The sequence below is a fragment of the Agelaius tricolor genome, unplaced genomic scaffold (assembly GCF_023055355.1).
Source record: "Agelaius tricolor isolate 1412-34295 unplaced genomic scaffold, bAgeTri1.0.p SCAF_2, whole genome shotgun sequence".
Classification (NCBI taxonomy): Eukaryota; Metazoa; Chordata; class Aves; order Passeriformes; family Icteridae; genus Agelaius; species Agelaius tricolor.
Window position 1 is genome coordinate 15,917,520 of NW_027269262.1, and position 16,112 is coordinate 15,933,631.

Below are 16,112 nucleotides of genomic sequence, written 5' to 3' on the forward strand. Positions count from 1 at the left end.
TGCCTTTGCCACACAACAGGCCTCTGTTCCAAAGGATAAACCTGGTGGGCCAAGGAACATCTATGCACATTTATTTAGCCATGCAGAGGTATATGTGTTCTAAGAAACCCACCAGCCTGGTATGCTGGAATTCCCATGTCATGACAAACAAGCAAACAAAAAAGCTTTAATACACCTTACCTAAGGTGCAGCAATGCAAATAACCTGAACCATCACTTGCAAACCAAATACTTCCATGACTTTTCTTCCCATGCTAGCAGTATTAGGTATACCTGAGATGAGTTGTAGCATAAGATTTGCAGATGAAAAAGTGAAAGACATGGTTGACATAAATTTTTCTCTGCTTTAGCTGCAGCAACGGTGAAAAAGATTTTGTCCACAGAGGAAAAGAACGGGAGCTGTAGAGCTGCTGAAAGCAGCTGAAAGGATCAGACCATACTCACTGTCTTTGGGGAAATCTCATCCTACTGGAAATAAGTAAATGAAGTCTGGGATGTTGCAGAGAAGAGCTCAAGTTCAACTCTTCTTCTGCTACCTGCAGTGTTCAGCCTTTTGCCACTCCCTGTTTCATCTCACCTACTTCCTGCGTCCCCATATGCTGACCAAGCCATCCTTTCCCAAGCATATTCTACGCCTGGTTTCCAAAATTTCTTTCTACCAGTGCTATGGCTATGGATCCTTCTCCTCCATGTCTTCCTGATCTTCTAATAAAAGTTAATTATGATTGAATAGAAGGTAAATCTGTATGTCTAGGTGTATAGACAAGCAGTTTAGAGTCACATACTTTTAAAGCGGAGAATTTGCCTAGGCAAATTGCACCTACAAAAGTACTTTCAGGATTAGGCTCAATTTTTCCTTCTTTCCTTGCAATTTAGAAATTCTGTTGTACAATTACAGGGCTGCCTTGTTAAATGGACTTTTTTTCTCAGAATTGGATGAGAAAATTATTTCCCTGTCCTGTTTTTCCAGGTAACTCAGTTTTACCCTGAAGTTACTACATCTACATACATCTTTAAATGTAGTCTGGATTTGGCACCTATTAAACTCTGGTGTATTTACCCAGTGAATGGCTACCACTGGTAAAGAATGATTAGCTGATTAAATTCATGATGTGAACATGAGTTCAGTGTTAATAAGGTGGACATAAAACATTCTACAAAGGTCACTAAAGAGTCAGCTGGAGAAATCAGGCCTTTTGATTACTATCAACTGTATCACTGTAGAATGCAGTTAAATAATTTTTTCTCAAATGAATGGAAAACCTTTTTTTTTTCTTTTTTATGGAAAAGCTTTCAAAGACTGAAGTGCATAAATTATCAGAGCTACTTTCACCACATTTTGATTTACTCCTAATTTAAATGTAACAATTAAAAAAAATTAAGCCTCTAACTGGTGTTCTAGAGATTTGCATAAACCTGTTAAATACACAAACTGTCTCTCAGCTGAGATCCTGACTTTTAAGCTTCTCTTACCCTTCTGTATTTTAATAATAGCTCTATTCTATAGGGAAAAAAATATTGTATTGCTTTTCAAGATCATTTTAAAAGAGGCTATACACTATTTATCCCTGCTAATAAGAATGCAGAGACACAGACTAAAATGAACTTCAAAATTTTTTTAAAGAAATTTCAGACACCATGTCTTGGTCTAAGACAAGTTAAGAGAGTGGACACTCCAACATGCACAATCTCTCCTTTAAGTTTTAACAACTCCCTTCTTCACCACTAAGGAGAGACTAATAAGAGTAGATATAAGTGAAAAAACAACGGTTTGCTAAAAAACAGCAACATATTTCGGGCAAAAAATATCAATACATAATCAGCAGGTACGAAGTTGCTAAATCTCACAGACTCCCTGGGAACAAAGAGAAACAAGAATAGTGGAGAAGCCCCTCCCCAAGATGGCTCACTCCATGATGACCCTGTGGAGAGAGACAAAGGGAAAATAGAGGACAAAAACTACTTGTCTCCACTATTCCTCTGAAACAAAACAAAACAAACCCGAAAAAACAAACAAAGAAACAAAAAAAAACCCACACAAAAAAAAGAGAAAAAAATAGTGGCTTATGAAGCAGTTCTGGTGTCAGATGGGAATTGATGGCATTGCTCAGGGAGCTCTGGCCCCACTGTGTCAGCCTCTGGTTCATTGGGTGTCAGTGCTGCTGTCCTAGGTTGCTGCCCCAATAGGGAAGGAAGAAAATGTCCACTGGAGCACAGAAGAATCGCGGCCTGATCTTGACCCTGGGGACAGGTGTTGCAAAATTCACTATGAAATAGTTTGGAACTTGTGAAATGCAGCTTCTGTGGTTGCCACTCGGGGAGGTGCTTGAAGCAGCCTCCTCTGCAGCCCACCGAGAAACAGATAAAGATTCCTGCCTGATTCCTGCCTCAGCTCTCCACATGAGAACTCCAGGGAAAAAGAAGAGCCAAAAGGGCTTCTTCTTGAGTGCCTTGACCTTAAAAAGACTCAGCACCCCAAACCACAGCAGTTCCATTTCTGGCTGACAGATATCTATGGAATACCATAAGATTTTGGGTTACCCAGGGTATTTTCTACCCCTTATTCCATATCATGGCCACATAAATACCTTTCCTCTGTACACATATATATGTGTGGCTATATACAAATACAATTATTATTTCAGTAGCCACTGACCATTGCTCAGGATATGGATTTAGTTCATTGGTCCATGCTGGGTTATGTATTTGTTGAGGGAGGAACTTCCAAATTGGAGCAGAGAATTCCTTCACAACCTGGCCTATATCTTCCCATGTTCCATGCCACTCAGGATTTTCTGCCGCTGGTGCAGCTCTCCAGGCAACCTCTCTGGAAATGCCATTCCTGATTTTAAATAAGTTGTAGGCCATATAGGGAAGACATGGCAGAATTAGCAACAAAAATATGGTGTTTTGAACATTTAGAGGGAAGTGAACATTCTCAAAAGGTGATGTATGAGACCTGAAGTGAGGAGAAGGAGGCAAGAGGCTAGGAAAAATCATTCCCTCTTTTTTTTCCAACAGGCTGGGTGTGATTATTTATAGACCCCCCCTATTGGGTTATGCAGGGTAGCCCAGTATAAGGTAGCATTCTCTATTTTATCCAGACATGAATATCTCTTTCTTTCTCCCTTCCATACTGCTGGGGTTCAGAGCAAGAAGAGAATGAATGAGCAAGAGAAACCTACATTGTATACAGGACCATCAATATTTAATCCTGTATTAGTGACAGGTTTAAGTTTTAGTATTTCATGGGCCATCTGACTTCAAATAGATGCTTTATCACATTAGAAAGTGGAGAGTCTTCCCTTCCTATGAGACATGGCAATCCTTCCATGGTCTGGCAGGCTGGAAGATATTGGTTCATAAAATCTTGACACTGGAAAACCATCTTAGGGAATATTTAGAGGTATGCATGGCTTGTTGTTTATAACTTTTCCCTCCCTCTCAGCCTGCAGAGTTCAATTCAAGGTTCAGTTTTATTTCAGAAAAAATAAAAGCATAGTGATAAGATCCAAAATTTCTAAATGCTATTCTAATGAAAAATGCAACAGAAGAAAAATGAACCACAACGAAAATGTAGGGGACATCTTATTAACATTTATGTTGCTTTATCTTTCCTCTTTGGAATAATGCTGACTTAACACTTGTCTCAAGGTGTGCAAGAGTAAAAGCAAAGACACATACCTAAAAATTATATGCCTCTAGCCACTAGCAGTCAAAAAATGTGCCTCATAAAAGATTCAGGCTTGAAAGACCTACATTTAATTTCAAAATTCATGGAACAGCATTCAAAAAATTAAGGTTTCATATCTGATGTTCAAAAGTTAAGGACAAACATTATCCTGAGATAAAAACACAGGGAAGTAAGTGTGGTAGCAAGAAAAGAGATGAGAGATGAGCAGAAACAGCACAGAGGGAAACAAAATATCATTTTGCATGTTAATTGGGGAATTAGTTCTGGAAGCACCAGGAGATATCTAACATAGACTCTCGATTTTTTTCAGCAGAACTGCTTTCTAATTGACGAGAACACTTATCCTTATTGAAATCTTCTTTTTCAAAACTGGAGGTAACCAGGTGGAAAAACTAACAACTCATATTTTAAAGTAAATTTCTGGTTTAACAAGAAGCATCAGGTACTTCATGCAAAGGATTTTTTTATTAAAAAATTAAACAGACATGAAAAAAAGGAGCTTTAAGGAAATTGTTTTCTCAGCCAGAGCAACTCTATGATTCTATGAAGCTGTATTGAGATAACAAAATTTAAAATAAGTACATATTATGATACATTAAAAAAAAGAAAAAGAAATGTGTGTTCATGTATGCTTATTATGTATGTGATTGTACATATCATCTACATATATCAGAAATACATTTTTATAGGAAATACAAATTTATGTGTAGACTAATCAATGAATTGAAAAGATTAAATATTAGTCATCCAATTGTATATATTTGAGTAGTCACTCATACAGTAGACATTGTATGTGTAAAAATATTAGATTCAAAAAACCATTATATTTCTAATATGTTTTAAATAATATTTAAATTGCTGAGATTTAGATACTATTTCTTAGCCAGGCTGATAAACAGAGAGGCCAAATATATTTGAAGATGCAATAAACCAAATTCTATTCTTGCTAACACTGACACACTTTCATTTAGATAAATCTGAAAAGAATTTCACCCCACTACTGTATCTTTATTCAGTTAAATCTCTTTAATAGCATTAAGTCTCATTTAGAAAGTTCACAATCCATAATTAGATGTTTCTTTGAAGCTGGCTGTTAAAAATGTCGTTTCAGAATAGCTTACCATTCAAATAATATATATCCATGGATTAATTGATTTGTCCAAACTTGCCAATTTTAGACATTACTTACTAATTAACATTAAAATTCACATGCTTTTTACTTTTTTTTTTTTTTTAATAAGAGCACTATTAAGTAATACCCTGATCTTTAGGAAAAATTACATTCAGTACAAAAATTAAGACCAGGTTTTAAGATTCAGTCACTATGAAAGGGCAGAAACAAAGCAAAACAAAATAAAATCCTTTGAAGTCACATCCTGTCATTCACTTTCAACTATTCTTTTGTGTTTCTGCCCCTTGCATTTAATTTTATTTCATTACATGTAACAAGACAAATTTCTCAAAAATCCATATTGATTCTGCTCATTTATTTTATCCCCTTTGACCACTACCTTCTTTAACCCTGAGGTATTTTGTAACAGAATTAATTTTAATCTAATTTGTTTTGTTAAGCCAAGGTTTTCCAATGTTCCAAATATAAGTGATATTTAATGGTGCTACTTCATCTTGTGAGGTCCAGACATTATGCAGAATACTTCTATTTTTTACCAGTAGTATGTGAAGACCAGATATTTTTTGGTATGGAATTCTTTGAGTTGATTTATTGCAATATACTTTACTTTTTCTAATATTTATTTTTTTAAATGTTGCAGTGACTTTAATTTTCTTTTTTGCTGAATAGAAAGGTCAGTGTGAGAATTTTCAGGGAAGAAAAATATTTTTTTCACCTGAAAATTCTCATAATGAAAATATCAGTCTAGAACTGAAGTTAAGAATAAACACATGAGAAACTGTGACATAGATAGAAAGGGACGAAAAGACATAACTATTAAATCTAGAAATAGTAAACTGAAGATCATGAGGAAAATCCATTATGACGGTTTTCAGAGACACGATAGTAGCCTGAAAACAATGATATCATCTGTGACCTTCTTGAGTGGTCCTCTATAAACATGTGGTTCCATGTCTGTGATTGTGAAGACTTGGGATTCAGCCACAGCAAAGGTCATTCAGGTTAGATCAGACAAAATCTTCACAGAAGTAACCCATTATTGTGGATTTCCTGGAAATATCATCACTATGCTGGATGAACATATCTGAAACTACAAAGATATATTTAGTTTTAGCTGATGCAGGTGATGAACAGTTTTGCTATTGAAGTTATTCTCAGTTCTGTATTTTTTGCAATTTTTATGGATTTAAAGAGGTTTGAAATGAAATAAAACTAATTTCTATATACATCAAATCTTAAAATATATAAGAAAGTAGAAAAAAAAATGCTCACAAATCTCACTGAACAAGATCCTACCATTTTCCAAATGATTGTATCACAGTTATGGACCTAGAAGCTACATGAAAACAGTGCAGATAGCTTAGCTGAATAAAATACAGCGAAGAAGTATAGGCAGCTTTGGGATATGTAGCAAATTAAAGTTTTGATTGTAGAAATACATAATGAACTATTGAGCCAGAGAGTCTAGTCTAGGATAAAGTAAATCATACTTGCACACAAAGGAAATCAAGCGGCTCAGCAGTACTGAGTTACATGGGACTCTGTAGCTTGCTACAACAGGTTTAAAGATGGAATTGCTCTTTTTTGGAAACTTTTCTACACTTACATGTACCACACTGCACCAACTTGGTGGGCTGTGGCTGAATTTTCACTTTACCACTGTGGAAGGGATAATTTGCTATCACTCCGTGCAGTCACTAGTTCCTTGCATCAATGAACAAGAGAGCAGTCAGGGAAGAAAATGTGACTTCAAAAACACTAAGGTGTTTGAAGTGCCCTGACTTCCTCCACTATTTGCTCTGATGATGTGTTGCCTTAGGAATACTCAAAAGCACTAAAGAGCTTCTCTCCAGCTCCCGTGATCTGCTTGACACAAGGAGCACTGATTAGCTATCAGGGAGCCATGAATCATCTCCCAGTTCTATTGATAAGTTAATATTCACCTTAGGGGAGGTAACATGCCACAGGAGTGCTAATGTACATGAGAAACTTGACCTGCCTGTTCAGACTGCAGTACCCCATCACCCTCCTGTGCCCTGCTTTTGAAATATTTCCTATTGGGGAGCTGGGAATTGGTTCCATCAGCTGTGGAAGTGATGGCTTTTCCACAGGGAGGATACTTTGAGTTTGCTCCTTTCTGACCCAATTACGCTGCTTGAAGGCAATGGATATGGCTGCATGTGTCTAAAATGTATCCACTGAGCTTCTCACAGACCTTAAAGGACTCTGAGCAGTCAAGGTCTGCTGCTAATGGTTTCAATAGGTAATAGGTCCTCCATTTGGCCTGTCACTCAAAGGAGGGAGAAGGAGAGCAGGTAACATTGAAAAAGGATACTTATTGGTGCAGAAAAAAGGAGAATTGCTCTTAAATGGCAAGAGACAGACTGTAGCTTTACAGAAAATCTGTAAAGTGGTCCTGAACCTGGATCCAGCTGATGCAACTGGTGACATGGGTCCACTCTGCTCCAGAGGCAGCTTTGCTAGAAAACAAGGAAGAAATGATTCCTTAGGGACAGGTGTTCATGGACACATAATATAGTTATCTTCCTAAATATGTTACATTCCTTAATGTTAATTGATAATCCTGGTTTTTATGTTAGGTGGTAGATTTCTGAAAATCTAATTGTTATTTAACATTGGTATTTGGTCTTTCAAAATACCAAATATATGAAGCAAAGAAGCTGGCACATTGTATTTGTTGAGTTTAAACTTAGAAATGTTGTAATAATTTACTAATTAAGTTGTGCTACATTGAGGAGTGAGAAGAATAGAGGGTCAATGATATTTTTCGTATAATACACAAGTCCTTTGTACTTAATACTTCAGTTTGTTCTAACTTTTCCTTTATCCCTGCTGTCACCAACATGCATTTTAAAAGCTTGCATGGGATTTATTCTTTTTGTTTCCATGGCAACAATGAGACTGATCCCTCAGATATGGAAATCTCCATTTATTCCGAAAATTGTTTCCTGGCAGGATTGTCTTGGATCTGAATCTTGCAATTGAATATACAGGAATTTTATCTTTACATATATCATGTATATTGCATATAGTCAGGGATAGAGATATTTGGCCTGCTTCCTCAACTATTGATTGTACTAGCTGCTGGTTTTGTTGGGCTTTAGATTCTATCTGGAATTAGGAGTTAACTATTTTGCTGGCCTTTGAACTACTGTAACCACATTTTTGGCTGTGAAGCTTGTGACATTTCTGCTTCCAGAAAAATGAATGCAAATTTTGTTACTTCAACAGAGGAAAGCAAGCACATCTGCTACTTTGCGTATTTGATCGTTTTAGTTGAATGATGATAGGCATTGCAAAGAATTGTTTATCTGGGTTTGTGGATTCATCTTCCAATCAGTTATTCAAAAAGTTACAGATTATAGTTTCACTGTATTTATGCTGGGACCCATTTTATATTACAAAGCTCTCAATTAATCTTGCAAATCAATAGGAGAAAAATCACTTTTCCTTGTTTGCTGAGCCATTTACTTTGTTTGTCATTCCTTCTTATCCTTGATTAAATTTGAAATCAGGTAGGTTTGCCTGCAAGCATGAGGAAAATCAAGCTCAGACACCTGAGTAGAAGGTAAATCAGACCAGAAGCAAATGCCTCAAGATTTGTGACTGCAATGAGACAAATAACAGAGGTGACAGTAAATAAAGAGACGTTCTGTGATGATGTCCTCAGTGTTTCCCACATTTAGCAGTTTCAGCTATTTTTTCTGTTAGCTCTGCACTCTTTCAACCTCTGACATAGTGACAGGTTAAGCTATGTTAAGTAGAACAAACACTTATTTACATAGGAGTCAAATATCCAAATGTCTTGCTAAAAGAGCGTAAAGCAGTATAATTAACCCATCACAAAATATAATATACCAAAAATGCTTTTTATAATTTAATCTACTAATGATGCTCAGCATGCATTCACATTTTGCCCATTTTTTTATATGTCATACATCAGTGGTTAGATAAACACTCTGATTGCCATCATTTTTATGGCACTTTGAGAATCCAAGTTGATAACTGCCATTAATCACAATCTCAGCAGCACAGCACTTTGAACATATCTGCCACAGAGCTCTGACAGCAGTGACCAATACGGGACATAACTTGTTCTGTTTAATACAAAAAACCATGTGCTTCATGGTTTTATATCTACATACCATTTCAAGCACAGAGAACCTCCAAAAGTCCTGACTATTAGGGAGATTGCTTGAATTCTTTGTACTCAGGATAGGCTTTTTTTTTTCCCCCTTTTGGAACTAAAATACAAACTCACAGTGATTAAACTAAGAGTGGCTTTTTTATGCTCATTCATATTGTTCTCAACTACAAAAAAGCCCTCTGGCCTCTGAGGCCGTGTAGTTTCTGATGGAGAGTCACAGGGAGATAAGCAATTGCAGAAAAAGTAAATTATGAACTTACAAATAGGAAAAATACCAGTACTGGGAATATCACGATCAGGAATCATTCATGAGGTGGTCCTGATTTAGCAATTTTCACAGTATTCTGTTTAACAATGAAACAACTACTGGATGTCAATTTCTGAACAAAAGGCAAAATTCAGCAGAGATAACATCAAGCCTCATGATCTTGGTAGCTCATCTGTGATTCTGTTTTTTGAGGTGTAGAGGGAGGAACTAGCCTATGCATCTTTGAACTATTACGTAATATGAATGAATTTACAGATTATGTATACAGATGTTCTGAGTTATCAAATCTGCCATGATTTTTCTATAACAAAGTGCTAGTTTATTCACAAGCATTTTGGCGGTTACCTGAATGTACAAATATACGCTATAATTCCCTTAATATCTACCTAATTAGTTATATATTTAAGATACTTTTTTTTTCTTGTTCTCTGATCACTTCAGCAGTTCAGTTGAATCATTGTCCATTAATAAGTCACTGAGGAAGTTAGACTGAAGCAGTCAGACTGATGTTTCTCTTCAAACCAGGTATATTAACATCATTAGTCAACATTATTAATATAATTGAAAAAATTTAGAGAGAGAAGATGAAGTAAAAAATTAAACTCTATTTTGACTTTATACATGTTGTTATGGAAATTTCAGCTCTAACATATGTAAGAAATAGTATACTTAATGATAAATCTTTTTATTTTCTAGATATTCCCATTCCTTGTCATTAATTGTCATTTCTTAGGTTGAACATCAGTATTCATGGAAGATTAATGTTTTTTTTCACACAACAGGTGCACTAAACAAAGGAAGTATTTAAATCATGGAGTTGGTTTATGGGATGTATAAAAAGGCTGAAGAAATAAGTGCTATTGAAAGTCATCCTTGAAGGTGTTTAAAATTGGAATATATGTCACTATGAATAGAAGCTGACTTAGCCTAAATTCAGTCTTCTTATTTTTAGACAGGATATTAATTTTTTAATTTTTAATCTTTACAACCATTCTTCTCCAGTTTAAGTGAACAACCTTTTTCATTGTTCATTAACGACGAACTTTTTATTGTCTTTTGAACAGACCATACTTTTGCCCTAACATAAAATGATAATAATTTTCATGGCCTATGATACTGAGGAGGTCAGACTAGATCAACCAAAGGTCTCTTTTGGCCTTAAAACCTTCTTATGTAGTAGGTTTTAGCTGGAAATGTCGCAACAGTCCTGTCCATAACAGTCCTGATTGACTGCATGTTATTAAATTTAGTTATATGCTTATTGAAAACTAATTTGTTTCTTAAAAAGTACAATTAAATCAAGAAGTCAGTGCAAGGTAAGGCTTGATGCAAAAATACTGCATCTAAAACTATGATGAAAATTGAATTCCCTCTCCCTTATTCTAGGTTTTTACCTACTATCCACAGTGACTGTGTTTGTTGCAGGCAGATGCTAAGACATAAATTTCATATGTGAATTAACTCCCCAGGCAAAAAAAGGTATGTAGTGTCTTTATTGAAGTAGTTTCTTGTTAAAATGTTTTGGGTTTGTGGCTTTGTGTGTTTTTTTTCTTGTTTTCTTGGTGTTTTTTGTTTTGGTTTTTTTTTAGGTTGGTTGATTGTTTTTTGTTGTGTGGTTTTTTGGTTTTTTTAATCTGAGCTTCTGTATTCTTGACTCAAGTTCATTTGTAGATATCCAGTTGTTTAGCTAGATGGATAAAGTTAGAAAAACTCCACAGCCATACTTATCTGAGGAGAAAATGCTAAAATATGTAACAATTCTTAATTCCTAGGGCAATTGGGCTACCAGTCATTTTCAACTCCTTTGCGAGATGACTATTTCTTCCTTGAATAGAAGGTCATGCCAATTGTGACCTCTGGCCTGGAGGTAGTTTTTTAACTATCCTGAATGTAATTTTGGTGGTGATAAAAGCAAGACCATAAATTCAATTCCAAAGGACCTACATAGTAAGAGCTGCTGTCTATATCTCTGTGCTCCTGTTTTACCTTGCACTGACTTCTTTTATTCATGAGTATATCTCATACAAGCACTGAGCCAGCCTTGAAGGAAATCATGTGTCTGCACATTGCATTAGGGAAGCAGGCTGATATGGCACCTTCCTGGTCTCCTGAAGGTTGCATGTTAATTTTACAAATATGTCAGTGTTTGTTCCTTGTTGGTGGCCTAGGAACAGGATACACAGGTTTCAGCTACAGCACAGAAGGATGGGCCTTTATGGGGGAACTGAAACCATTTTTAACATACTTTTCCTCTAATGGGTGGTACTAGGATATGCAAATCAGTCAGATAAAACACTATAAAGAGGGTCAGGAAAGGAGAGCAGATGTTTAGCTTTTCCTGCCCATTGGATGGATCCTCCAGCAGCGTCATTCTGCTTAATTTTCTTTGTCCTGGAATGAATCCCAGTTGCACCAGATGTAGATAATTAGGTGAATATATATGTTAAATATATAAGAAATAATATTCTAAATGATTTTATTATTTTCATCACATATAATTTTCATATATAATTTTGAATACGAAACACAGACATTTGTCTATCTTCTGTGTGAATATGCTCATTCTGCACCTGAAATCTCAGTGTGCATTAAACAGACTTTTTGAGCTGTGAATTCAGTGATCCTACAACTGAAAATAGTGACAAAGGTATGAGTTCCAAATTAAGTGTGAATAGCTCATTTTCTGTTTCTTCCCAATATAGCAAAAACTGTGCTTTTGAAAAGCAAAAATACATCAAATTGAAAATATCATAGAGATAAATTTACTCATTCTTTTTCCTGCATTCAAAATATTGTTAAATTTTCATTTTTAATTTTGTGTTATTATGAATCATAAGGTAGAAAACTTTATATAAAAGGCTAAATAAAAATAAAAGGTTATCCCAATGTTTACACTGTCTTAACTTATGATGCCTCCTGCTTAGGTTTTCCCAAAAATTTCCCTTTACACAGAGATGAAGAATTCTTGTATTTTTTAAGTTAAAGTTCAGGCTCTAATTTATGTGGTGTTTAAATTATGGAGTAGGGAAAACACAATTCATCAAAACAAAAACTCCCACCCAAAACAGCAAAAGCCCCTTAGATGTTGAAATTCTGATTCAGTGTAAAAATAATTTTCCCCTGAAGTTCTCAACAAACTGTAGGTGAAGGAACAATGAGAGCTGCCTCACACAAAATCATAATAAAAATACCATTTTAAAGTTTGGCCAAAACTAATTATTTTTTAAAATCTTTTTGTTTTAATTTTTTGACAGCTTTTGAAATATAATATTGTTGTGATTATGATGGTGTTGGTACGTGGTTATTTTTTTATCCTACTGCAGATGTTTAATATAAGCACTAATAATTTTAATTTCAGTTTGTCTTTGGTCAAAGACCCTTAAATGTCTCATGTAAGACTATTTTTATCTTCACTAAAGACATAAAATCACCTTTTAGTCCATTCTGCTCTGCGAGATAATTAAGTACAAATATTTGATATTGATTTTATTTTAATCCAAATCACTTTACATTTATGAATTATCAATGTCAAAAAGTAAAAAAATATTCTCACATCTTCATTCCCCTTCTCCCTAATCTGACTACTGGTGGATTTACTGAAATCCCCTATTAGTAAATTCTTGGATTATATACTTATTCCTCAGGTGTTTCTGTTCTATGCAGTTTTCTACACCTCTAGGTTGTCTCTCAGAAAAAAACAAAATCTAAATTTAAAGATGAGCTTATAATACCTTAGCTCATGTTAGTTGTCTGAAACGGATAATTAATTCATAAAGATCAAATTTAAAACTGACATTTTCTAACTTGTTCACTTTCTCTGCTAAAAATTGCTTGAGTGCATCTTTGTCAGAGCAGGGAATTTGGCTCACAGATTTTAAATGATTTGAGCATTTTAGTTCTAAACATTGCTACTGGTTTAAATCAAATTGCTTGGAAAGTTAAGGTTTCAATGTAGGGTTTCCTAGGTGAACATGATCATGGCCTCTGTGAAACTGCAAAGAGGTGTTTGGTTTTATTTTACTTTATCAAAGCTATCTAGCACTCCTGCTTTGAATAACAAAGCCCTAAATGAAACTTTGTGTATAAAATATCAGAATTTAAGATCAAATAATGAACGGTACTGTTGGAAATATAGTCTATCAAGTGACACATCTTACTCTTCAGCTCCCCTCTCTCAGCTACTATAAATATCTGGGATCCTCTGCAGGATAATTTATGGTTTTTCAGTCAAGGGACATTCCTGTATGATCATTTCAACCTAACCCTAGCAATTTTTTTCCCAACTTGGCTATGGTGTTTCACCTTTGAAATAACACATGCTGGAAAGAATTGAAAAGAAGAGGTTTTTGTGTTTCATCTGATGCCAACCAAGAGCTCATTTTTGATTCAGTAAAGTGTGGTAGATAAAAAGATTACATAACATGTTTTCTTTTCTTACTCTTGGAGTAATCACCATTTGGTAAAAAATGTTAAAACCCCTTCTGTTTTAAGCACAGAAGAATACTAGTTTTACATGAACTTATTTCAAAATCCAATGCCTGGATAGGACTAACAGGTCTATAGCAAGTCATCAAAGGTTTGAAAAGAAATTACTAAGTCCTCAATTTACCATATCTAGCAGAAAACATTGTTAAATGAATGAATTTCAATGGCTTATGTTCTTGGGGCACAGGTGGATTTTTCTCTACTTCCCAAGTCTCTCTCAATTCTGGATGTCTAAGAAGGAATTTGTAACGTATGCTACTAATAATGCAGCCAGCAGAGAGGATAATGTGAAAATAAAAGGTTCAGCTACATTTTTCACTACTGAGGTATGGTATATGATAGTAGCATATATTAATTCACATACTTTCTACATATATGTATAGAAAAATAGTGAATATCAGATATCACATTTTCATAATGTAAAGATAGAAATCAGTGAAGTTTATGCATATTCACCTTTTCATATCCAAAGGCAGTATTATTGCACATACACTGAGAGCTGAACAAAAGTATTCATTGTGTCTGAAGGACAAAATAACCTATTTCTCTACATATACATTTTTCCACAGAAATTATCCATGACAAAAAAAAATCACTTTCTTGTAAATACTGCAGAAGAGAAAATCTGTGATATCAGCTTTGTCAAGTGACAATAAGGTAAAATATGTTCTTATTTACTAAGGAATAACGTTATCACTGCAGTGCTCTCGGTCAGAGTAAGATGATTCATCCTGTGTATCCTGAAGTATTAATAGTGAACATCACAGTAGCAATTCTTTGAGTTCTTGAACTTTTGCAACTTATGTTCAAAACTGATGCAAATTTAGCTAAAAATACCAACAATCTCTCTTAAACATCCTTCTATTCTGGCCAGTTATACAGTGACTGATTCTGAGAAATGTATAATTGCATTAAATACAAATAGAAATGTAGAGATTTAAAAAAGCATCATTTAAAAGGCTCATGCACACTGTATTTTCCCATCAGAGACCTCACAAAATGTCAACATGACTTACTTTTGTCATTCTGGTGCTATCTGGTCTTCCAGACATTTACCTGAAAAAAGCTCAAATCCTGTGAAGTCATTAAATCCACCTGAGATGTCACCAGCAGAAATAAAGGCTAGTACATTTCACTTTCATTGGTAATGAACATGCATTTATAGTCCCCACATGACAATTTTAACAGAGACACTTCACTTTATGTCTTCTCAAACAAGTTTCCTGAAAGACTCCAAAATTTACTCTTTCCTTTTTTGAGGCACTGAGAGATACACACAGATGCCACATTAAAGGAAGAGTATAAAGTAAAATCTCTTCTCCAGCTCAGAAACAAAGATAATTGAGCAAAGGTGCATTTACAGGAAACTGTCAGGAGAGATTGCAGTGTGAGACAGACACATTTTTTTGTTTAAATCCTTTTTTCCCCTGTGATATCTTACTCTTGCTAGCTAAAAAATGTTTTGATTTGACCACATTTTCCGAAGTTACTCTAATGTGTTGTCTTTAAAGGAGTTTGGAAAACACAGGGTTTCTATCTAGTCCATCATAGCTAAATAAATAAAATGTCAGAGGACAAAGAAAAGTAGTATCTCTTGCCCCCATGTCTGTGTTCAGTGCAGTGCAGAGTAATAGCAAAAGCTGTCATTTTAGGGCCAAGGCATAGCTTTCCAAATTACTCCTTCTCCATTAAAACAAGCAAACAATAAAACAAAAAAAAAAAAAACCCCAAGCCTGACTGCAAAACATCAGGGAGACTCATAGAGATCAAGGGGACAGGATGCACAAATGACTTCCCATCAGTCATAGCAGGGCAGGTAAAACAGGTGTGTGAATGAAGGTCTGCCAGGCCCTGGAGTTAGCAATCCCAGGGGATTGGATAGGAGAAGACATCCTCCCTGCAAGAGACATCATGTAATGTTGATTGAACATCCACACTGTAAACCACCTGCATTTTATAGTGTGCAATGACAGAATTTTTTTCACCTGGCTTTTATCACAAAAGCTTGATTTTGAAGCCTTTGTTGCCTATATTATTTGCTTTTTGATTAAACATCACCCATTGTTATATGTTCTGAGAAATGCTGGCCCTGCAGCGATTGTAAATCGATAGCTAGATGTAGAAGAATAGGAAGGATAAGGGAAAAAAAGAAAAGGAGAAAAGTTTCTTACAGCTAAGTCAGAAAGAAAGTTAATAAAAAATAGGTCAGGCAATTTCAGCCCTTTCTCATATGAAACAAATGGGCTAATCTTAAGTAGGAGTCACACATAAGGATCTTCAGTGTATCTAGGGCTCATCAGGAAGTAGCATACAAGTAGCAATATAAAAATCCTTTTTCACTGATATCAGGAAGTTTGCAGGATAAT

General features: G+C 35.2%; 1 long non-coding RNA gene across 2 annotated transcripts in view; it reads right to left on the bottom strand.

The window, feature by feature from the left end:
• Positions 1–3,656: 3,656 nt before the first annotated feature.
• The window catches only part of LOC139603163 (uncharacterized), a 210,528-nt gene continuing 198,072 nt past the window's right edge, over positions 3,657–16,112 (bottom strand). Inside the window, exons 7-8 of one of the 2 annotated variants that reach the window (XR_011683593.1) lie at positions 7,161–7,305; positions 3,657–3,809 (exon numbers count right to left, since the gene is read on the bottom strand). This is a non-coding gene — a long non-coding RNA (uncharacterized lncRNA). The other variant, XR_011683594.1, reaches the window with a different exon arrangement.